The sequence below is a fragment of the Aplidium turbinatum genome, chromosome 16 (genome assembly GCF_918807975.1).
Source record: "Aplidium turbinatum chromosome 16, kaAplTurb1.1, whole genome shotgun sequence".
NCBI classification, from domain to species: Eukaryota; Metazoa; Chordata; class Ascidiacea; order Aplousobranchia; family Polyclinidae; genus Aplidium; species Aplidium turbinatum.
In genome coordinates, this window is record NC_137487.1 from 21,051,879 (window position 1) to 21,076,696 (window position 24,818).

Consider the following 24,818-nt stretch of genomic DNA (forward strand, 5'->3'; position numbering starts at 1 on the left):
GTGACTGGCCCTGCGTCAAAAGTCTCCACAACAAGTATGCGAAACAACCAGGAATAACCTATCAAGGTTCTGTCAGTCCGAGGATAGATTCAAAACCAACCATTCGCCAGATGCCGCTAAATGGAGAGCAGTCCTAAAATGCGTTGTTCAAGCGCACATCCCGAGAGCCAAACCAGCGCCTCGCGAGTCGGGCTCTTAACCACTGAGCTAACACTGAATGTCACATTTTCACGAAATTAAGTGAAATACAGGCTTCATTCTACAAATTGTAGCCGACCTGTAATAAATTAAGAACTTGATCAACACCTTATTAAGAAAGGATAGTTTGCTGCCAAACTGAACACTGAAGGAGAATCTCATTTATTTTTTCAAAATGGATTATAATAGAGTCTAGGAACGACAAAAGTAACAATTTAAGCAGATTGATAGAAGGCAAACTACCATTGCAATTTTTACAGAGAAAAATTTTTGCAATTATTGTACAATGTAGCCTATGTACAATTATTGTCTATTGTACATAGCTTGTCTCAAGATAAGGGGGCACAGCTTGGTTTTGCATTGGCCACCATTTAATTTAGTATAAAACAACCTTTGTGTTGATGTTTTTGTGTAGTGATTGACTTCATATTCTGATACATGTAGTAGCCTAGTCTTGATTGTCGTAGCCTAGCTTTTTCAAGTTTCTTGCATAGCCGTTCAACGCGCCCGATTTGCTTAAACTTGTTAATGTTTGAACCTACTAAAATGGCAGCAAAGTACGTAAATCTAACTTGTCGGTTAATTGTAGGCTACAACAGTGACAATTTATCATCTTTTTTGTACAAAGAGCAGTGCGGTAATTTAGCGATGTGAAGTGCGCACAGACGATGACCCTGTAACTTAATATTAATTTATCAAATTAACGTATGCATAGTTGAATCTAGATAATTTGCAGCGTAGCCTACTTATTGAGTGTGATAAAATGTGCGTATAATTCCATATTTCGAAATACAACTGTCGGAGTGGCGGGGAGTTCAATCTGACCATTTTCACACATCGGTTCATCAGTGGCTACTTCTTGCGACACTGGAGAAATAAAACTGGTCTTCATTGTCTGCATGATTAGCTGAAGCCTACGCTCATTGATTAGTGGCCCGAGTAGACGACTATACCGAAGCAAATCATTGTTTTTTATGAGTAGAACATTTGGTCACTTTTATCAAAGCTACGTGGTCGCAAGTGTGAGGATGGGGTGTTTCGCCATTATTCGTTTAGCTCAGGGCAAAGCAATATTGTCCGATAAATAAGTTTTTGAACTAAGTTAATTTATTCGCTTGCTATTCAGGGCCAATCTATCCTTCTCAAACATATTGCAAACTGTGAAATGCGTTGGACTATGCCAGGGATGGCGAACCTTTTTTAGTGCATGTGTCACAAAAGAGACCTTAATACTTGAAAAAGCAAAAGTGGGTCATACATTTAACTACATGTTAATTCGAAACTACATGTTAATGCGAAACTTGCTGCTGCATCTTCTCTGCAAGTCTTATTATCCTTGGTTGGTAATCCGTAGTTTTTAGCTTCACACATGCAGCACTCATATATCTGAGCTGAGACGATTCCGTGTGCTTGATTGTATAAAATTCATGTGCGAAAATAACAATTTGCACAAATATGAAGAACCAAACAACGTTAACAGAGCTACCGAAATCTTTTCATAGTTTCAAACGAATTTGGCAGGGAGTTCCACTCTGTAAGAATTATATTTTCAGCATGGTTTTCAACAGCAGGAAAGTCACAACGTAACATGAAAGTAACAGCGTAGCAGGAAAAGGAAAGTCCAGTAACTTGCCGTTATACTGATAACGCACTACTACGGCTTTAGTTGTGTCAGATTGCTATATGGAAATTCGGTACTAGATTAAAATAGGGTGGGGCCTTATTACAAATATTTAGTGAAACATTTATTCTTTGCTGAACTATTTGTTTAAATTTCATTACTTTAAAAAAGACAAGTGGGTCACTGAAAATCTGTGATGGGTCACTTCGTGACCCGCGGGTCAGTGGTTCGCCATCCCTGGACTATGCCGATATGCATTCGGCTATAGGCTACTTGATGGAAAACTTTGCTCAGCTTACTTTTCTATTTTTCAGTTTAATTCATTACAGTTAAAGGAATATTAATTGAATGAATCTTTATCCTCGGACTGGGAAAGCTTCTTGCAAAGCTTAATCCTGGCAGTTCTGCATGGGCCTACTCAAGATCATTTTGTGACCACGCCCGATATCGTAGACCACCGCCAAATTAAAGCTCACGCAAATCTAAGCCGCACCAGAGATGTAGCCACCGAAGGTGGGCTTGGGAGAGAAATCGCCTGTCTAAAATTTTATGTAGTCTCTCCAAAAAATGTTTTGATACTATTACAACATGTTAACTCTGTACCATGGTAATTAATGGCGTTTGCCCCCAAAAGTTGCTTTTGACTCCCTAAAATTTTCTTTCTATAGCTACGTCACTGAGTCGCATCCAATTTAATTACAAAGTGTGTTGAAAACACAAAATAAGTTCTACGGTATTTAATAAACCTATTTTTAACCTCCTGGACTCACTTGTAAAGACCAATAAAATTACCCCGGCACTGGGCAGGCATGGAGGAACCTCGTGGGCCTGGGTCCACCTACTTTATTTTCTGGGTGGGCCGGCCCACCCACTTGTGAAAGTCAAATTTCTTTGAAAAGGTAGCGAAAACGGCAAATCAGAGAAAGAGTTCCTAAAGGTCTTCACTCATTTGATATATACACGCTATAGTTTGATTATCTTTGTACAAACGATTCGAAGTATTAGGAAATCATCAATGTTATGGGGGGGTCAAGGAGGCGAAGCCCCCCAGAAGTTGGATTGACTTTGACTGCTGCGGGCCCACCTTCTTTTAAACTGGTTCCTCCATGCCTGGGTCCACAAATAGAACTTAGACCTCTGTCAATGCCGCTGATCCTGGCTATGCACAAACTGTTACTTTTCGTTTTTTTCACCTGTTCCTAAAGTTTCCAGACCTCTTAAAAAAATTTAGGTCGATGAAATTACCCTGGGCCTGGTCAAAAAGAACCTTCTAGAGTTTAGACCCCTGTGAACGTCATTGGTGGCACGCTCACCACATTCAGCTTAAATGAAAATACAAGCAGTATCGACTACACTGCGTAGAATTTCTAAGATAACCTTTTTAGCGGTGTGATGGCGCAGCGGATAAGGCGCTCGCTTTGCAATCCTGGTTCGACTCCCGGCTTAAGCTGGTTGTTGAAAAACACCGCTCACCTCTACCCAGGGTGTAATAAATTGGGTGGGCGTGGTTGCTGAAGTAAAGGCGCCGAGAGAAAGGAACTGGCCACCCTACTCTAGTTAGTGCCGAAGGCTTAGTCTAATGAGAACCATATCTTCTTGTTCCCCGATGCTTGGATCAAGTATGGGACTCACCTCTAGTGAGAATAAGTTAGTAGCCTACTATAATCTATGGCATAAGCTTATGATGGAATAATGAAAAAAAATGTCTGCTGGTATGGCCGAGTGGTGAGAAAGGCGCCTGTTCGACACCGCTCATGAGCATGCGAATACGTCTTTGGCAGGACACTTAAAGGCATACCTGAAGGTGGAGACGAAGATTGGTTTCCTTGCCTTCCCGTCCACTTCTCGCGAAAACTTGGATACGACAAAATAAAAACTCCAATACCGTAACAAGTTCCACAGTCGCTTAAACATCTTAGCAGTTGTGAAGCGAAAATATACAAACTATGACATCATATTCCTAGTCGTTGCACTACGGCTTGCTTTGTGACACGCACAATGAGCCGAAGACAACAGAAGTTTTTCATCTCATATTTCAAACCTCAGAACCATCAAATTATTTGGGCTAATGGAGGAGAACAGGAGACTGAAGGTACATCCACTCGTGGCAACAAAAACAAATTTCTTTATTCATTCTCAAACTGAGAAATCAATCAATCAATCAATGTTTTATTTGTCAGTAACAGGAACATAGGTACATGTTTGAAATATGCAATATACACAGTACAAAAGTTACACAAGTTCCCATACCGACAGGGAGACAACGAGACGACCATACGGTCTACTAGTCAATTGCCACCCTACGGAAATTACGATTTTGCCATTTAAAATAAGCTTACAAGAGAAAAATAATAATTGAAACGTTCCCGCGCTTCAACAACAGCATACGCACAAAAAAAAAAACATATTGATGATAACGTAGGCCAAAACACAAAATTCCATGAAGCAAGCAGAGAATAATAAAGTTTCCGAAGCAACTGACAAGTTGGTTTCCATAACATATCACTTACGATGCACTGTAGCTTTGTAAAATTAACGTTTTGATCTCTTTTTTGAAACAATGAAATGATAAGTTTTTTAGCCTACTTGGAACCTCTGACCAGAGCATTGGTCCCAATACCTGCATGGATTTCTTGCCAAATTCTGTGTTTGATCTGTTTATAAAATAATTGTTGCCTGTTTGATATCTTGTGTTATGCTGATGAATAGAGGAAGCATTTGTAAATAAATCACAATACGTAGACGGATACTCATTCATATGAACTTTGTACATATGTTTTTTTATTTCAATGTTATGTATGTCTTTTAGTTTCAAGATGTTCATTTTGAAAAATAAAAAATTAGTGTGAGCATAGTAATTTTGTTTCGTAATTATTCTTATAACCTTTTTTTGTAATTTTATTAATGGATCCAGTGCACTGTCACAGGCCTTTCCCCAGCTTGAAATACAGTATTGCAAATGACAGTAAATCAAAGCGTGATACACATCTTTTAAAGTGTCTGTGTTGACATAATTTCTGAGTTTAAGCAACGCCCATGAACCTTTTGCTACTTTTCCGCAAATTTTATCTATGTGATATTTCCATGTTAATTTGTTATCTATGTAAACGCCAAGGTATTTTATTTGATCTTTTTGTTGAATGCTTGTGTTACCAATGTTAATGTTAAAATTTTTTATGTGTTTTTTATTTGTTATTAGCATGTATTCAGTTTTTGAGAAATTTAATGATAATCTATTAAGCTTCAACCAGTTGTAAACTTTTTGCATTTCGGCATTCACATTGTTCTGCAAATTTATTTCACATTTGTCGCTCATCGTAAGATTGGTGTCGTCAGCAAATAGTTTAACATTCATGTTTGTTGAATTTGGTAAGTCATTTATATAGAGTAAGAAAAGAAGGGGTCCCAATGTCGATCCTTGGGGCACACCGCAGGTAACCTGTCTTGAGTTTGAAGAGATTCCATTGACGACCGTGTGCTGTAGACGATTGCTGATATAGCTTTTTAACAATTGTAATGGAAGGCCCCGAAAACCGTATGTTTGCAGTTTCTGTATGAGAATAGTGTGATCAACTGTGTCGAAGGCTTTAGCTAAATCAAGAAATACAGAGCAAGTTGTATCTTTATTATCTAGGTTAGTTAAGATGTTATCACAAACGTTTGACACAGCTAACGAAGTGGAATATTGTGGTCTAAATCCATACTGATGTGGTGTGATCAGGTCTTTTTTTGTTAGATAATTGTACATTTGTTCATACAGGCATTTTTCGAATATTTTGGTGAAGGGGGACAATAGTGATATGGGCCTATAGTTGGAACAATTTTTCCTGGAGCCACTTTTGAAGATTGGGGTAACTTGAGCGACCTTTAGTACATCAGGATATACACCTTTATCGATACACTCATTGAATAAGTTGGTGAGGAAAGGGGCGATTATTGGTGAGGATAGTTTGACAAATCTTATAGGTATTCCATCATGTCCCGTACTTTTAGAGACAGAAAGATTATTAAGATGTTTTAATACTTCTTCTTGATTGACAGGTTTTAGGAAAAAGGAGAATGGGACACTTTGCAATTTCAATAATGAGCCAGGAGACGGTAGAGGGATTTTAGATGCCATAGAAGGACCAATTTCTGTGAAATAATCATTAAAACAGTTACTTATTTGTGCAGGGTCAGATATTTTTTTATTGTCAGTGCTAATTATTTCTTCTGGTATGTGAGCTGTGTGCTTATGTTTGTACTTGATGATGTCATTTATGGTTTTCCATATTTTTCCAGTGTTGTGCTTGCTTTGCGTAATAAGAAAACTGTAATGCATTTTTTTTGCTTGCTCTTTGGTATGAGTAAGTACATTTCTGTACTTTTTGTATGTTACTTGTGCAGAAGTGTTTGTTGGGTCTTTTATTTTTAAGTGATATAGTCTGTTTTTAGTTTTGATGGAGTTCAAAATTCCTTTTGTTAGCCATGGTTTGGTCTTGAGTTTTCTTTCTCTTCGAGACAACAATCGTAAAGGTGCATGCTTGTTTAAACTGTCATTAAAAGTGTCGATGAAATGATTAAACTTGCTATGAACTGAATCATTCCTTTCTGTGTATTGGTTGGTCAAGCTATTTTCCAGATCACAAACGAATTCATCAGCAACAAAGTTTTTCATGTTCCTTACTTTTTGTGTATATTTTTCTTGTTTTGGTTTTACAGAGTTTATCACAACTACAATAGGAAAGTGGTCAGAAACATCGTGAATAAGAACATGGCATTGAATTTTATTTGATTGGTCGTTGCTGTATACATGATCGATTAAAGTTGAAGTTGTGGAAGTTACACGGGTTGGGGATTGTACTAATTGATTGCAGCCTAAAGAGAGAAACGCATCACAGTAATTTTTTACAGCAGAATTTTTTGTCTTTGCTAACATATCAATATTAAAATCACCACAAATGTAATATTGTTTTTTGAAATTATTTAACGAATCAATGCGCTCACAGAATTTGGTTTGAAACTCAATTAACTTATTTTTGGGATGCCTGTATACTACACCAACTGTGCACTGTCTATTGTTTGATAAAGTAATATCCACCCAGAGATCTTCACATTCCTGTAAGTTTAGACTTAAATTATTAATTTGATTATACTTTATTGAACTGCTTACGTATAGCCCGACACCACCTGCTTGTATTTTAGCATCAGTTTGTTTGTTATTAAAGTGGACAAAATTATAGCCTTGCAAGCTAACAAAATGCAATCGATTTTCATTCAGCCAGGTTTCTGACACAGCAATAAGGTCCGGTGCTTCTTGCATTTCGACAAGCAGTGATTCTAATTTTTCAAAGTTGCCAACTAGGCTTCTCATGTTTACATGTAAAATCGATAGCTGGTTCCTATTAATATTGTTAGTTAAAGAGAAGGAGTTTTTTGAATAAAGAAAGCTTCTTAACCCTAACAAATAGAAGAAATTGAAAAAGTGTAGGGAGCACTGACATACGTACTGTCGTAATGTACAACACAATATAGCAGCAAACAAATTAAAAAGTAGCCTACTGACCTTTTTACTATTAGCCTACTCTGTAAGACTATCACTGTAAGAACACTTTGCTTACAGTGACACCACATTTCTGTCCCTTGGGCTCAAACATTTCCGTATAAGGACACTTTACGGTGTATTTCCAGTTTAAGTTGGAATCATATTTTGTCCTTATCAGCATTCGCCAGTTCCCAGCCAGCAAATCCATCTTTTTACATTGATTTAACGTATGCAGAGGTTGAACCATAAAGGATTGATTTGCTGACTGGGTTTGAATTAAACCAACATGGGATGCGCAGATACTGCACAAATGACGTTATCAACGACGTCATCATTCGTCTATAACTCTATAGTGACACTTCGCTTATAGTGACACTTTTTCCGCGGTCCCTTCAGGTGTCACTATAGGCGAATTCTACTGTATTACAAATTTTAAAAAGATCAAAATCAAACTCTATTTAAACAGTGTTGCCAGATTTTTTTATTTCCACCACAAGAGTAGCACAAAATTCAATAATTTACTAAAAAAATTTGAACCAGAAATTGTATGAAGACTATTTCACAAATTTCGGTTCAAAATGAAACGAAGCCAAAAATGAATCAACCAGCCCTTCAAACGCTAAATTTGTTTTGCGGCACGGAAACAAATTCCGTCAGAAAACCATGTCTGTCACGTCTCAAAGGCAGTAGCGTTGACAGGGGGTTTCAAGAGTAGGCTACTTTTGGACCCTGGCTCGGTATGATTTTAGAGGCCTGTGAACCTGAAGAAGCGACCGTGTATTCTTTGGATGTAAACTAGTGTTTTTTTCTTAGAAGCTTCTTGGTTTAGGACCCGAGGATCTTATTGGTATCGGGCAGAAATTATCCTCTTACCGGCCTCCTCACATCTAGTTTATGTGCACTGGATGTTTTCAAGTTTTGAAATTTAATCTCCAGAAATTTCTCCCAACTAGGAAGTAGAGTTGTAAGGTTTAGGGTTTTCGATTTATTTTATTTTTGTATTGAAAATTTATTTATTTATTTGCTTCAGATATGCACAGGCCTACATGTTACACATGGAATTTCATGAGGGAGAAAAAATATATACAGGGAAAGACTACAAACATTTGAAACACCTCAATCTTCTTTGTACAACAGTTCATAGGCTACATCATAATTCTTTGATCTTAGGTAGACATCAGTAGGCTATAAGTTAGTAGCGTACAAAATAAGTTATTTTTGAAGTCTGAGAAGCGTAAAAGTAGCCTAAGAATACAAAAAAAAAGTAGGCCAACAAATTTTTTCTCAATAGAGCATCCATAGTTAGTACATCACAACGAACTTGGTGAGTGCTCACACTTTCATATCTATGTAGCCTTAGCCTACCAAACACACGTTTATAGCCTATAACCTACCATTGTAGGCAACTTAAACTTCTTTTTCCATTTAGCAGAGAGATCGGTCTGTACCGACTGCTGTCTTATATTCGTCACCAGCCATTATTCTGCAGTGCGTCCAACGTTCTCATAATTCCATAATTCTACTGTTTAGCCAACGTTTATGTTTTATTAATTCATTTCCAATGCCCCTGGCAGCACCGGCGTATGAATACTTTCGTGATATAAGATACTAGCATGGCAATATTCGTTCCTTTTCAAATTGACACAACTTGGGATAACACGTCTTTGTCTCGGCTATCTGATGACATCAACTTGTATGCTGGGTAATCAATAATAATAATTTATTTGCATCAGACAAAGCTGTCCATATCCAAAACAACGAAATAATACACAAACTGCAAATAACGAACAACAACAACGAAGTAATACACAAACTGCAAATGCACAAAATCTCACTAAATAGGCTGTCTACTGTAACTTACATGTCTACTGTAACTTACTGTAACTTGATGAAGACTTGATGATCACGTACGCTATAGTGTTTAGGCGAATTATGTATAATTCTAAACGCATTATTGAAGGCAACACGCAGACGATTAATGTCACGTTGATGATAATTTTCCCACAGATGACATGCATAGTAGGGTGGAGTGAAAAAAGAAAATTTTGATTTTTGCTCTGTAATAGCGATTAAAAGTTGTAGTGTGGCTTGACTATTAAGCTTTGAAAATTTCAGCGTTTTAAAATAAAGTTTTCGTCTGCCGCAAGCAAGTTCAAGATTACAAGGGATGTGCTGATTAAATATCACAATTTGCTTCAGATTTTTTTCCGCAACAAAACCATCGCATGTGACGTCATAGAGGATATTTCTTACGATTCAATTAGTCCATTTAAGCAACATAATCGGAAATATGCAATTCTTAAAAAGGGCCTGAAAAAGCCATTGCAGCGGTTTGTATGTCTGTTGCATTTTAATGAATTACCACTGAGACACTTGATGCATTATCTTGATGGAGTTACATCTGGTCCACTAAGTTTTTCTGGCTCCATTGGTAAAAAACTTGAAGACTGTGACAGTTTACCAGTCACAGAGTTTGAGGCTGTTGATATTCAACTGCCTTCAATTGACGTGAGCTTAAGCACAGACCAGCAGTAGCCTACTGTACTTGTATGGCATCTGTAAAGCAATTAGCTCAGGGCGTTGTGATGCCAAGCTTGCCTATTGTAATCCAAGAAAGATGAATCACTCCAGATGGCTGACAACAACCAATCGCATTTTGAAGCTTTATGTTTCACGAAACAATCCCTGTAAAATCTGAGAGCGTTGGTCTTCTTCATCGTGTATCACACGGCCGTAGCCCAGAGCATCACGCAGGCTCTTGCTCTATCGTTGAACTCGGCCAAATCCTGTGCAGAGCACCTTGCTTTTAGGTCAGGGCATTCGAGTAGATGTTGCATCGTTTGCTCCTGTCCGCATTTGCAACTTGTGCTCCCCATGGAATACCCCCAGTGTCTCATCAAGGTTTTACACCTGCCAATACCAGTTCTTAAGCGGTTGAGGCATCGCCAATACTTCCACGGTTCACGTTTTCTGGGAGGAAGGCTCTCCATGGGTGTGAGCTCCATATTGGCCAATGTCGGTCCGGCTGCCAGTCTCTCCTGCCATAGTTGAACCCAGGGGCTCTATCCACTTTTAGAATTCGGGGGGGTGATTTTTGAACAGTGGGCTAAAATCGTCATAGTCATTTCAACTTCTGGGGGGCTGCGCCCCCCAGACCCCCCATTGCAGCATCAGCTTCTTTCTGTTCGAAGCATGTTCGGTTTCGAAGTCGTTTCACAAAGTATGTTTCGGAAAGCGCATTTTTGGGTAAGCAAACTGGTAGTCACTTAATTAACAAGAAATAATTCTGGCACTGCAAATGAAAACTCGAACCAATCATAAACTACGTTTTCCGTGACGTGAAAAAGGGCGAAAAGAAGATGATACAAAGCAAATCAAGTGCTGGATTTTCTATCAGCTGTTTGTTTGTTTGTTTGTTTATTTGTTTTTCAACCCTGCATTGCGAGAAAGCGGACTAGAGGGCTATGCATCGGTGTACGCCTTCCGACGTACACCTGACCCACGCTGCAGCCGACGGCAATGTCTGTTTCCGGTTGTCTACTCTACTTATGACTTAAATTTGGTACTACCCATTACTCGAAATCGATCACTGGGTAGAGGCAATTATCGTAAAGTTTCTTCCCCAGAGAAACAACAGCAAGTGCGGGGGGATGGAGTCGAACATGCAGGCTCTCGACTGCGAGCCCAACGCGCTAACCACTCGGCCACTGCTGCCGACTAAGTTGGCAGCTGGTTGGCTTTTTAGGGGTTAGGGTTAGAAAACAGTCATTTCATTGACGTGGGTTCGATTCTCACAACTGCTATTGCTCTTTTTTCTTCTGTAAGTACCAAATGAAGTTCAAAACAAAGATTAACTCTCTGGCTAAGTGCGAGAAAGGTCACAATTGGACGGTAGCCTCTTACAACATGTTCTGATTGGTTGGCGGTGTCATTCTAGTCATTTGCAGTGGCAGAATTTTTTTTTTGTTAAAGTGGCTACCAAGCAAATTAAGTTAAAACACAGTGTAAACGCCTGGCTCGTAGTTCAGGGTTGCCAATCCAAAAAATCATATTGAAATAAAATATATATTCATATTGATAAAAAATTCAAAATGTGCTAAACAGCGAAAATATATTTTTCAAAATTTGATCAATAAAATATCACAAAACCTTTTCAAAGCCAAATGAGTGGGGGGGTGATTTTGCATTGATCACCCCCCCACTCCAATTAGTGGGGGGGTGATCACCCCCCCTTGGATAGAGCCCATGGTTGAACCCGCACATTGGCGGCGACATCGTCATGACCTAATGGGACAACTGAAGCAAGGAAACTTTTGGTGGAGTAGCCTACATTGCCAAGTTATACGCTCCAACGTGGTTTGCAGTGAAAACGCAACCTTCCTGTACTACTTACTGTAAAGGAGCTAAACACTTTGTTTCACGTAGTTAAAAAGTCGCGCTGTCTTAGCGCTGAACTAAAAGCAATAGTTGTCCCTGGTATCAACCGAAATGCCTTTTTTGCTCACCAAGAGAACCTATTGCTGTGGATGTTGGTAGATGAACGTCTGTACAACAGAAAATTAGCACTGAGAAGGATACTTTCCAGAAAACAAGGTCATGGAGATTCCATTCGTCTCTTTAAAGTTCCACTCTTGATCTTTGAAGCAAACGAATACTTTGAACTGATTGATTGGCAGCATACAGAGAGATATGAACTACCGCTAACTCGAGACATACCGGACAGTCAGTTAATGTCCTTCATTCAAGATGCTGCAGCTCCAGAGCTTGAATTTCCTAGCTATCCGTTTCACACGCAAGCCATGGAAGGGGCCGTGCGCCTCGTTACTGAAGCAGCATCTGCGGTGTGTGGGCAAAAACAACGGGAGGGATTTATTCGAAGTAGACTGCAGTCAAAATTAGAAATGCCTGTATTCAATACAAAACGAGAGTTTTTGGCAAATGGAGTGCTTAATGAGATTTAAACTCATGGGAGTCGGCAGAGAGGGGCACTTGTCCCCCTGGATTTGGGTTTTATAAACGTTTCTTTCCTTATGAAAACGATACTTTCAAAAATGTTTCTTACCTTTGGGCGATAATATCTTTTTCATCCAATTTTCTTCGAAGTAAACCAACATTTTTCCAGGACTATTTTTTCGCGCTTTCGGAAACTATCGCTAAGTATGCCTTGGAAATATCTTTAATTGTAACGTTTTCGCTCGTGCCGTCCAAATTTACGTTACATTTCATCAATACACTTAGCTACGTTGCACTCGTTGTAGCTCACAAGATGAAATTTGGCTTAAAAGATGTTTGCCCCCTCCCCCTGCAATATTTCTGCCAACGCCCATGTACTGTATAAGCTGATGATTTAAAAAGCGTTTACAATATTTATATGGGATCAAAAGTAAACAGGCAACCGAAATCTCAATATTGTCATATTAAGAAAAACACTTTTCTACTGTAGTTTGCTTTACCTTCATTGCACATACTTGCTTAAACTGTGGTGATGAACTTGTGAAAGGAACAGAAATTTGAAGAAAATAGCTTAAAATCCGTGTTTTTTCTTATCAGTTGATCATATACATGCAACAAGCGTTCTAAAAGACGTATTTTCCACTGCATTGCAACGATTTATGTGTAATTTACAACTCTGATATTGTTAGATAGAAGTACCGAAGGTAGAAGTTAGATAAAAGTGACGATCTGCTAATTATGATGACGTCATAGCTCCAAAATACCAGTGAAAACTTCAATGGACTTGCGGCAGACGTAAACGTTGATCAAAATCAAAAATATTTCAGCATGTGAATACATTTACCACATCACAACTTTTAGTAACTATTACAGATTGATTCTATCAACTTTCATTTTTAACCTATGTTTCACTCCACCCTAATGCATAGGCCTACATTGGAGTACAATAAGAACGGAATGGAACATTTTTAATATCACTAGAGCACTTGTAAAATTTTGATTTTAATTTGTTGGCAGAACAGTAGATTGATCGCACTTGTCGATTTATATCCTTGTCGTCACACATTGCCGTGTCAAGAAAAACACCCAAATATTTGACACTGTCTACGAATTTGATCTCACTTCCATTGAGCCGTACAATTGGATTCAAATTTAACTTTAAGTGTTTGGTTTGGAAGTACATAGCAAATGACTTTTTGCAGTTAAAAATGACATCGTTAGAAAGCGCATAATCTTCACACACATTCAAGATACTCTGCAGACCATGAACACTTGGAGAAATACAACAAATATGATCAGCAAACATTTGACTTTTGTCATTTGACTTTTGACCACAGTAACCTTAGTGCTCTATCTATGTACCGGTATACAGAATGTTAGCTTAACCACTTCTGTTACAGGTCCACAGATGTGAATTATAAAGTGGCATACAATAAGCTCGAAACACAGCTTGTTTAATGTTTAGGCTATAAGCTATATGGTTCGGCAAAGACTATAGCCTATCCAATGCCGAATCATAAGTAGCCTAACCTATTGTGGTCCTTAAGCTAAAATCACGTGTGAGAGTATTTTTACATGAGTAGCCTAAAAACTTTTTAAACTTAGGCCTAATTTGGCTCGCGATAGAGGCATTGACCTTGTTTGAAGTAAGCCTTTAGCAATCTACTCGGCTGCCATTACGTGAATGGCCATAGGCTTGATAATTCGTTCATGTTCCATGGTGCTTAGTAGGCCTACTGATTCAGCGCTACCCAAGCAATATAGGGTTAAACACAGACTTGCCACTCAAACTTCTAGGGAAATCTAGTTTTAGTTTGATAAATTTGGTAAAGTATTGGCCCTCGGCCCCAGAGGCTCACACGACGACGACGAACTAGCCTACTAGGCCTAGGTGTGCGTCTTGATGAAAAGAAAACATTACTATTAGACTTAATAATGCACACAAAAAGCGATAGCAAAAATGACATCCTCAAATTTGCTGTGGGTAAGCCTCTTGCTACAATTGTTCCATTTTAACACCTGATATTTTCATTGTTTATTTGATCTTGCGAATTTTGATTCTTTCAAATATCACATTCATTCTTCAATCACTTTTTTTAGATCCGCTACTGGTCTCCGCACTTAGCTTTTAGTTGTTTAAATCGACAGCAAGTAGTTTGGTTGAGTGTGGAAATTAAGAGGTCATCCTAAAGTGGCAAAGGACTGACAAAAGAGTTCGCTGACGTAGGCTATGTGCAACACGGTTTCGACAAATGGAAATTTTGGGGTGTCGATTAAAATGGGATAATGTTCTGAAAAATATAGTTGCAAACATCTTGCTTTTCAACACTTTCACAATGATGAGCAAATTAAAATAGCTAGGTTAAAAAATAATGCGAAGTTAAAATAAAAAAAAATAACATAGCAATTATATCTTCGATCTCAGCTTGTAGCTTATTTATTTGTCTGGCATATGTTAAAAGATGAATGCGACACGAGTACATCGAGCATCGACAAATCTACTGGCACCGTTTTTCTACCTAAATTTCCACTAGGAAATACGTGGCATCGAAATGTAGATCAATGATTTAAAAAAAAACTTTGCACCAAAATCGGTTTTGCATTTGTTAGAAGTTACTGCAGTAAACCATCATCGCACAATTCTCAACCTAATATGGCAAGTCAAGATAAAAAGTATTCTGAAGCTATAAAAACATTGAACCAGTTAAAAAATTATATACTATCTACAAAGCAAAAGTTAGAAGGAGTTGGATTAACTAATACAAGACAACTGCTCTGTAAACTTAAAATCACAGATGAAGACATTGCAAAAATGAAAATCATTCACATTAGCGGCACTAAAGGAAAAGGGTCGACTTGTGCATTTGTGGAAAGTATTTTGAGACACAATGGTATTTCCACTTTACTATTTTGCTCGCCACATTTGATTGAGGTAAGAGAGCGAATACAAATCAATGGAAAGCCGATTTCTCATCAAGCTTTCACAAAATATTTCTGGAAGGTTTATGGAACTTTGCAGAAGACAAGTGATGAAGATGAGACAAACCATCCAAGTTTTTTTGATTTCATCCTTGTTTTATCTTTTTTCATTTTCAAACATGAGCCAGTAGAAATGATGATTCTAGAAGTCGGTAGAGGAGGAGAATTTGACACAACAAATGTCATCAAAAACCCTGTTGTTTGTGGGGTGTCTTCTCTTGGAATTGAACACGTGGACATTCTTGGAAACACATTGGAATCCATAGCTTGGCACAAAGGTGGGATATTTAAAAGCAACGCTCCTGCTTTCACGGTTGAACAATCTCCGGAAGCAATGACAGTTTTGCAACAAAGAGCAAAAGATGTTGGAACAAGCTTACAAGTGGTTCCTAGTTTTGATACCTACTTCAGTAAAACTTGTTCCGAAGTTAAACTGGGACTACCTGGTGCACATCAGAAGCTAAACGCTTCTTTGGCCGTGCAGTTGGCCAATTGCTGGCTAAACCAAAAGTCAACAATTCTGCCCACTTTACAACTTTCATTAGATGAGCATTTCATTAAAGGATTAGCAAGCTGCCAATGGTATGGGAGATGTCAGATAATTAAATTTGATTTCATAACTTTTTATATAGATAATGCTCATACAATGGAAAGTCTATCATGGTCAGCAAAGTGGTTCAACAAAGAATCAGCTGAAGAACAATCCAAACTGAACAAAGATTGTAAGAAGATCTTAGCTTTCTACGTGATGAAGGACAGGAACGTATACAGCCTCTTGGCCAGGTTGCTTAATTGCAACTTTTCTTATTCTCTTTTTGTGCCAAACACAGTCACTTTAATGCCCTCAGATTTTCATGATCAATTCCAAAATAAATACACTCAAAAAGAGCGAATGGAGCAGGCATCCACAATTCGGAGCAATTGGTTGAAGCTTTGGAAAGATCAAAATCCTCCACAAGAGGCTCCGAGTCCTTTTGTGTTTGAGACAGTCGCCGATGCCGTTTGTTGGCTAGCAAAGGATAGAGAACCTGAACTATATAAGAAGTCATTGGAGATGACAAGAAGTTGCCCTGAACTATCTGCAAGACCTTCAGCCGAGCATCTTCAAGTGTTGGTGGCAGGGAACTCTTGTGTTATTGGAGCCTTTTTGAGAGTTGTAAAACCAGATCTGTATGATTAGAAAACCACTACTACTACTATACAGTGTCATAGCCCGATACGGTGTTTGATTAACTAGATGTTCAGTTTGTAATTTTTTCAAGCGTTCCCTATATTGTGCACTGTGCAGTATCCCAAAGTGTTCTTGGTTGGCTATGATTGATTTATTTTGTTGGGAATGAGATAAAAATGTCATTCGTTATGTCTGCCACGAGCACGTCTCCTGAATAAGCGACCGCTTAGACAAAGATCTTTCAATTCTACTTTCCTGGTGATGTGATTGAGAAATCTGAATTGCCTTTGAGTTATGTTGTTCAATAGTTCATTATCTTGATGTACCTGCTTTAAAACTTTTGCATGTGTAATATGACTAGTATATGAAGTCCAGAGCATTCTTTCATAAAAACAATATATCATCTGCTTCAATGTGACGCCTAATTTCTTTTGTGAAACTCCATGTCTCATAACCTTACAAATAATTAATATAATTGAATGACTTGAATGAAAAACACAATAAAAGGAAATATGGTAAACATGGACAGATAAGGATTCGGGAACAAGCGTAACGTGTTTTCAGATTGTAATACTTTGTCAGAAGAGCATCCCCTTTGCGTGCAATTGATTCCTTGGCCATAATATTTTGAAGGGTTTGTGATCATGTCGTGGCCACGCCCTATATCGTAGACCAGCGCCGAATTAAAGCTGACGCCGATCTAAGCCGCACCAGAGATTTAGCCACCGGAGGGGGCTTGGGAGAGCAATCGCCTCTCCAAAATTTTGTCTTGTCTCTCCACAAAAAAATGTTTTGACACTATTACAACATGTTAACGCTGTGCCATGGTAAATAATGACGTTTGCTCCCCAAAAGTTGCTTCGCCACCCCTAAAATTTTCTTTCTATAGCTAGGTCACTTACCAGCACCCAATTTAATTAGAAAGCGTGTTGAAAACACGAAATAAGTTCAAATCTTAACTTTTCATAATGAAATAAGTTTCAATGTTGGTCAATATATTAATCTACCAAGTGCATTAAATAGTAGCGCCATTTGTTTGTAACCTTAGACCCAAGCCGCCTCAAATCTTTCTACCCAGTTGACAACTGTGCTTTGTGATTTCACATTTGGTGGCTTGTGTCTATTCGTTGCATAGTCGTATTGTATTGTGTGTGATATTTTTATTTTTTTTTGTCTAACCATAGGATTGTTGGCGATGTGATGCTGGAAATGTATCTTCCAGGAATGCTTTATTGTACTGTAATTGTGCTGCTGATTGGTGATAACCAAGTTATTAGCAAGGAACGAAGAAATAATAAAATTTTCAATAAACGGAAGAATCGTTTGAACATTCGTGTATGAAATGTTCGTTTTGGGTATTCGTTTATCAAATGCATTGCCAACGATTTGTTAAAGAAAGCCTTTGTCGCATGCTTGCAGAGACTTCAAACTACTGCCCGGATTGCTAAGATTTGAACGACCCAGTCACCGAGGTTAACCTATTGTAGGCCATCCACTGAAAGCCCCTGAACAGCAATCTACAAGACTTTCATAAAATATGTTGCTCAACTGCAAGAACCGGATTGAATTATTGTTGCTTGTAAAGCAGTCATGTATGGCAAGTCAGGGTACTTCACTACTTAGGTTTGATGAGCGGATTAAGGAATTGGTGCTTGGTCACATGCGCCTCTCAGAAACAAAAGAAGATTAAGTTTAAAATTTTGATGAACAACCAAACTGTTTAGTATATTCAATCAAATCAATCAAGTACATCGACACTTTAGCATTACAATTTAGTGAAATTTTTTTCAAAAGTGGCAATATATCAATATTACACTACCTTTTATGCCAACTCAAAATTACATTAAGCGTTGCTCATTAAAAATTAACTCCAAGAAAAAGTTACAGAACGATATTTCAGATCCCACCTTACCGAGTATAATCTTACTTTGTTTTTTGGCCTGAAAAGTGGAGTTGTCTCCAAACTATGACAAACTTTATGTAAATTCACCAAAAATAAACCTTTTTTTTAACATCCTGGATTCCCTTGTACAGACCAATAAAATTACCCCAAGCCTAGGTCCACAAGTAAAACTTAGACCTCTCTGTCAATGCCGTTGATCCTTAACTATGCACAAACTGTTACTTTTCGTTTTTTTCACCTGTTTCTAGAGTTTTCAGGCCTCTTAAAAAAATTTGGGTCCATGAAATTACCTTGGGCCTGGTCAAAAAGAACCTTCTAGACCCCTGTCAACGTCATTGCCAGCACGCTCACCGCATTCAGCTTAAATGAAAACACAACCAGTAGGTACCGACTACAATGCGTAGAATCCTAAGCGCTAATATCTCGGCTTTAGTGAGAATAAGTCAGTTGCCTGCTATAATCTATGGCATGCTCATAATGGAATAATGAAAAAAATGTCTGCTGGCATGGCCGAGTGGTGAGAACACTGGTAGGCCTACGGTACTCGGAAGGCGCCTGCTCGACACCGCTCATGAGCATGCGAATATGTCTTTGGCAGGGTACTTTATGCCATACCTGAAGGTGAAGACGAAGATTGGTTTCCTTGCCTTCCCGTCCACTTCTGGCGAAAACTTGGATTACCTACAACAAAATAAAAGCTCCAATAACAAGTTCTACAGTCGCTCAAAAACATCTTAGCTGTTGTGAAGCAAAAATAAGCAAGTAGTGACATCATAATGGCTGGTCTTTGCACTACCGCTTTCTTTTGATGCGCACAGTGAGCTGAAGACAACAGGAGTTTTCATCTCACCTTACAAACCTCAGAACCATCAAATGATTTGCGCTGAAGGTACATCCACTCGTGGCACCATCAAATGGAGGAGACTGAAGGTACATCCACTCGTGGCACCATCAAATGGAGGAGACTGAAGGTACATCCACTCGTGGCACCACCAAATGGAGGAGACTGAAGGTACATCCACTCGTGGCACCATCAAATGGAGGAGACTGAAGGTACATCCACTCGTGGCACCATCAAATGGAAGAGACTGAAGGTACATCCACTCGTGGCACCATCAAATGGAGGAGACTGAAGGTACATCCACTCGTGGCACCATCAAATGGAGGAGACTGAAGGTACATCCACTCGTGGCACCATCAAATAGAAGAGACTGAAGGTACATCCACTCGTGGCACCATCAAATGGAAGAGACTGAAGGTACATCCACTCGTGGCACCATCAAATAGAGGAGACTGAAGGTACATCCACTCGTGGCACCATCAAATGGAGGAGACTGAAGGTACATCCACTCGTGGCAACAAAAACAAATGTTGTAAGACTACGCACATTTCTTTATTCATTCTCAAACTGAGGAAACTTCTTCTAAACCTTAACATATAAAAGAAATAGAAGAAGTTTAGAGAGCACTGACAGACTGACTGTCGTAATGTACAACACAGTATAGCAGCAAACAAACTAAAGCGTACTGACCTTTTTTACTACTACTCAATTCCAACTAGTAATAATGTTATGGCTTTATGTATGGTCGCTCTACAACTACTATGAGGCGTTTTAGCGACAGGGCTCATTTTTAATTTTATATCAGGTTTACGATGTCGTCACATTATTACCCGACTTAATTATAAAAGTTTTCGGTTGGATCCGACTTGGAATCGATCGGAGATCTACCAGCTTCAGAACCGAAGGCGAAACCACTCGGCTACTGAGCTGGTGTAACAATGTACAACACAGTAGCCTACAGTAGTAAACAAACTAGAACGTACTGACCTATTCTGCTTAGATTCAAAACCAACCAAACTTACTTAATTGCAACTACAAACGCAATCCAACATAAAGTTGTAAAGAGACGCAGAGAACGTAAAATGAAAGCCATTGACGTGAAGAAACTCTGACAGACCCACAGGATTCTCAACAGAAAAAGTGCCATTAAAGATCATACACTCGATTGCAAATTTGTTTAAGCAATAAACCATCCCTGTACGTAAATGCTCCACCGAATTTGATACTTAAATCCAGGCCGCTTTGCTCGTAAAATCCTGCAATCCTTGCCTCAATAGGCAGTTGCTCGCCACAGGCGCCTCCTATTTGCTAGACGTCTTTACTTAATTATACGTCATGTGAAGTGGTCTCTCCTTGCGTAATTAACCGCCATGTGATGTGCCTCTCTGTCTTGCCGGTTAATTTTTGTGCATTTTTGCTTTCGATTTATTAGATGTATTTTGTATAGGCTACCAGTTATGTACAGTATGTTCAAAATTTATGTATAGGATAAGTCAGTTTGCTACTTGATATAGGCTAACATGTGCATCGCCGAAAACGTTCGTAATTTATAGTTTATCTTTACTTTATTATATGAAATGCCGTGTGATTGCTAGGTTGTATCTGTCTACTGTTCAAGAAAATCACCTCTTTACATAAATTGTATTCAATAAATCATAACATAATTTTTTCATAGTTGAGGAGCTACTTAAAAGTACATAAGTTTTTGGTTTCATCTTTCAAGACACTCAAACCTCCTGCTCTAGTATGTCGGTGGAGAATCTGTTCTTCAGCACCGCATTCGCAAAAAGGATAAAATACTTTAGGGTCCATTGCAATAGAGTCAAGCGGAAATCTCAAAGTCAAGTCGTCAATACGAAGAAGTGTTGCCATATGCAATAATATAGCTTGGCAGCTTGTTACACCACGCTATGACTGTCGGCTGCATGGCCGAGTGGTAAGAGCCCTAAAACGGCAATCGAAAGGGCGCCGGTACGACACCGCTCAAGAGCATGCGGCTGTGTCTTTGGCAGGACACTTAAAGGCATGCCTGAAGGTGGACACGAAGATTGGCTTCCTTGCCTTCCCGTCCACTTAATGTAAATCTTCAACCACCGGGTTTAAGCCTGGATAAGACAAACAAACAAACTGAGTGGTTGATATGATACAAATATCTAATACATTTTTATTTTAGCGTACCGTAACCAAAATGTCGAAACTGAAGCATCAAAAACGAAGCAAAATACAAAAAAGATTTACAGAATGACAATAAAGACGTCTTTTAACATCAGCAAACGATTTTCTAAAGCTTGAAGCCATGTCGCTATGCTTGAAACAAAGCCACCAAACTCAGCAGGCTTAATGTTGACACTGCAACTAAAGTAGTTTCGGTTATTAGAAGGAACACAATTTTGAAAATAGAACGTCATATAACCAACCGCGTCACCCGCTACACTAGCCTATAACGTCACACATTAAAAACATCCTTGCTTTGCATTTCACTCCGTACAATATGGCATCATAACAACTTTCCACAAAGGCGCCTTTTGTGGGTTTATATTTTAAACTCAACTACAACATTACAGCAGTAAACGTTTATTAACAAAGTCAAAATATTTTGTGCTGAGTATAAAGTTAAGCATGCTGTGCATTATTTTACTTTCAGTACATTGATTCTGAACTAATGAACAGCCGGCCGTGACCTATGAAAGCATTTCAGTGAATAAACATGTAGCCTATTGCATATTGCGCTTCATAGTATTCACAGTTGAGAATGTAAAGGCTGGAGCCAAGAGAGCAAGTGTTGCTAAAGCCTAAATGAATGGCTAATCGATAGAGCTTTGGTAGAGAGTTTGTCATGTTGAACCATAGGCATACGAAGCCGAGCAACGTGATCAAGTTTAACATCTTCAAGTTTATTACATTTACAGAAACACAACACTACGCAAATAATTAAATATCGAACGTTTTCGACATCACAAGATGTACTCTTCGGGAATAAAATACATACAATTTAACTACATCTGAAATAAAATACAATGGTTTACTAATTCTATAAGCAGGAAAAAACAAAAACTGCACCGTACTTCTGACTAACTCAAACTCAACGATATAGGCTCTACCAGAATCAAAGGTAACTGCATCAAAAGGTGTTGAACAGATCACATCATGTGGTAGAAAGCCAAGGTGTAAAAAAAATAATTTTAAAACACAGAGAGCAAGAAAGGTGCGCCGCTAATCGCTAATCACATTTTGCAAACAAAGACTATGTAACCTATTTCGCCCAGCTCAAAACGCATAATTGATTGATTGATTGAATCTTTATCCTCGGACTGGGAAAGCTTTTTGCGCAGCTTAAACCTGGCAGTTTCGCATACTTGTAGAAGCTTTGAATCATTGACTCAGGCCCGGTCACCGAGATTGACAGAGTGAAATTTCTGATTGTTGAAGTCTTGTTGCCGGAGAATTATTCCATCCATTAGGCGCCGCTGAATGGAGAGCAGTCCTTAACGTGCACTCCCCGAGAGTCGAACCAGCGCCGCTTGATACATAACATATAAATTCAAGGTGTTATTTTCCTTGGTAGGCAGGAAGATCGCAGCTTCCCCATCAGCCCACCCCCTTCTTCTATTATTGGAAATTTTTAGTCAAACCCAATTATTGGAAATTTTAGTCAAGTTTTTGAACTTGACTAAAAATGGAAATTGCATGCTGCATTTTTTTCTATAACACAAGGTCGCCACGAGTTTATAGTTTTACAGCTAATCTGCTACTAGGCCTATTTACATTATTGCATGCAAAGTTTTGAAATTTGAAACTTTTTGCAAAAATTATGAAATAAGCGTGTATAGATAGTAGGACAAAACGTCATTGACAAATATTTACTCTAGTCGTACAGATCTGGCTTCACAACTCTCAAATATCCACTGATAAGATACAAACTTCCTGTCACCAGCACTTGAAGATGATTGGCTGAAGGTCTGGCAGACGCTCCATGGCAACTTCTTGTCAACTCTAATGACTTCTTATATAGTTCAGGTTCTCTATCCTTTGTTAACCAACAAACGGCATCTGCGACTGTCTCAAACACAAACGGATTTGGAGCCGGTTGTGGAGGACTTTGATCTTTCCAAAGCTTCAACCAATTACAACGAATTGTGGATACCTGCTCCATTCGCTCTTCGTGTGAATATTTAAGATAATCCAGGTCATTGAAGCTTGAAGGCAACAATGTTGCTGTGTTTGGTGTAAATAGCGAGCAAGAGAACTCACAACCAAGCAAAGGTGAGAGCAAGTTGTATGAGTCCCTGTCATCAGAGACATAAAATGCCAAGATCTTCTTGCAATCTTTGTTTATTTTTGACTGTTCCTCAGCTGATTCTTTATTAAACCACTTTGCTGCGCATGATAGACTCCTCATTGTGTGGGCCCCATCCAAATAGAAAGTTATGGAATCAAACTTAATTATCTGGCATCTCCCATACCATTGGCAGCTTGCTAAACCTTCAATGAAATGCTCATCTAATGAAAGTGGTAAAGTTGGAAGAATTGTTGACTTTTGGTTTAGCCAGCAATAGACCAACTGCACGGCCAAAGAAGCGTTAATCTTCTGATGTGCACCAAGTAGTCCCAGTTTAATTTCGGAACGACTTTTACTGAAGTAGTTATCAAAACTAGGAACCACTTGTAAGCTTGTTCCAACATCTTTTGCTCTTTGTTGCAAAACTGTCATTGCTTCCGGAGGTTGTTCAACCGTGAAAGCAGGAGCGTTGCTTTTAAATATCCCACCTTTGTGCCAAGCTATGGATTCCAATGTGTTTCCAAGAATGTCCTGGTGATCAATTCCAAGAGAAGACACTCCACACACAACAGGATTTTTTATGACATTTGTTGTGTCAAATTCTCCTCCCATACCGACTTCTATAATCATCACTTCTACTGGCTCATGTTTGGAAATGAAAAAAGATAAAACAAGGATGAAATCAAAAAAACTTGGATGGTTCGTCTCATCTTCATCACTTGTCTTCTGTAAAATTCCATAAACCTTCCAGAAATATTTTGTGAAAGCTTGATGTGAAATCGGCTTCCCATTGATTTGTATTCGTTCTCTAACTTCAATCAAATGAGGCGAGCAAAATAGTAAAGTAGAAATACCATTGTGTCTCAAAATACTTTCCACAAATGCACAAGTCGACCCTTTTCCTTTAGTGCCGCTAACGTGAATGATTTTCATTTTTGCAATGTCTTCATCTGTGATTTTAAGTTTACAAAGCAAATGTCTTGTATTAGCTAATCCAAGTCCTTCTAACTTTTGCTTTGCAGGAAGTATATAATTTTTCAACTGGTTCAATGTTTTTATAGCTTCAGAATACTTTTTATCTTGACTTGTCATATTTAGGTTGAGAATTGTGCGATGATGGTTTACTGTAGTAACTTCTAACAAATGCAAAACCGATTTTAGTGCAAAGTTTTTTTTTTAATCATTAATCTACATTTCGATGCCACGTATTTCCTAGTGGAGGAAATTTAGGTAGAAAAACAGTGCCAATAGATTTGTCGATGCTCGCTGTAGTCGTGTGTCATTCATCTTTTAACATATGCCCAGACATAAAGCGACATACTCAGATCAAATATATGATATGCTGATAA

At 38.6% G+C, this 24,818-nt stretch overlaps 1 protein-coding gene and 2 pseudogenes across 1 annotated transcript in view; 1 reads left to right on the forward strand and 2 right to left on the reverse strand.

Moving 5' to 3' along the window:
• The window catches only part of LOC145785062 (low molecular weight phosphotyrosine protein phosphatase-like), a 122,462-nt gene extending 111,888 nt beyond the window's left edge, over positions 1-10,574 (reverse strand). Inside the window, exon 1 of the mRNA XM_082596769.1 lies at positions 10,565-10,574. The gene's annotated coding sequence lies outside the window, so the exon portion shown is untranslated. The remainder of the gene's footprint in view (positions 1-10,564) is intronic.
• Positions 10,575-14,949: 4,375 nt separating this feature from the next.
• Positions 14,950-16,455, forward strand: LOC145785316 (folylpolyglutamate synthase, mitochondrial pseudogene; annotated as a pseudogene).
• Positions 16,456-23,055: 6,600 nt separating this feature from the next.
• Positions 23,056-24,561, reverse strand: LOC145785318 (folylpolyglutamate synthase, mitochondrial pseudogene; annotated as a pseudogene).
• Between the last annotated feature and the right edge of the window lie 257 nt (positions 24,562-24,818).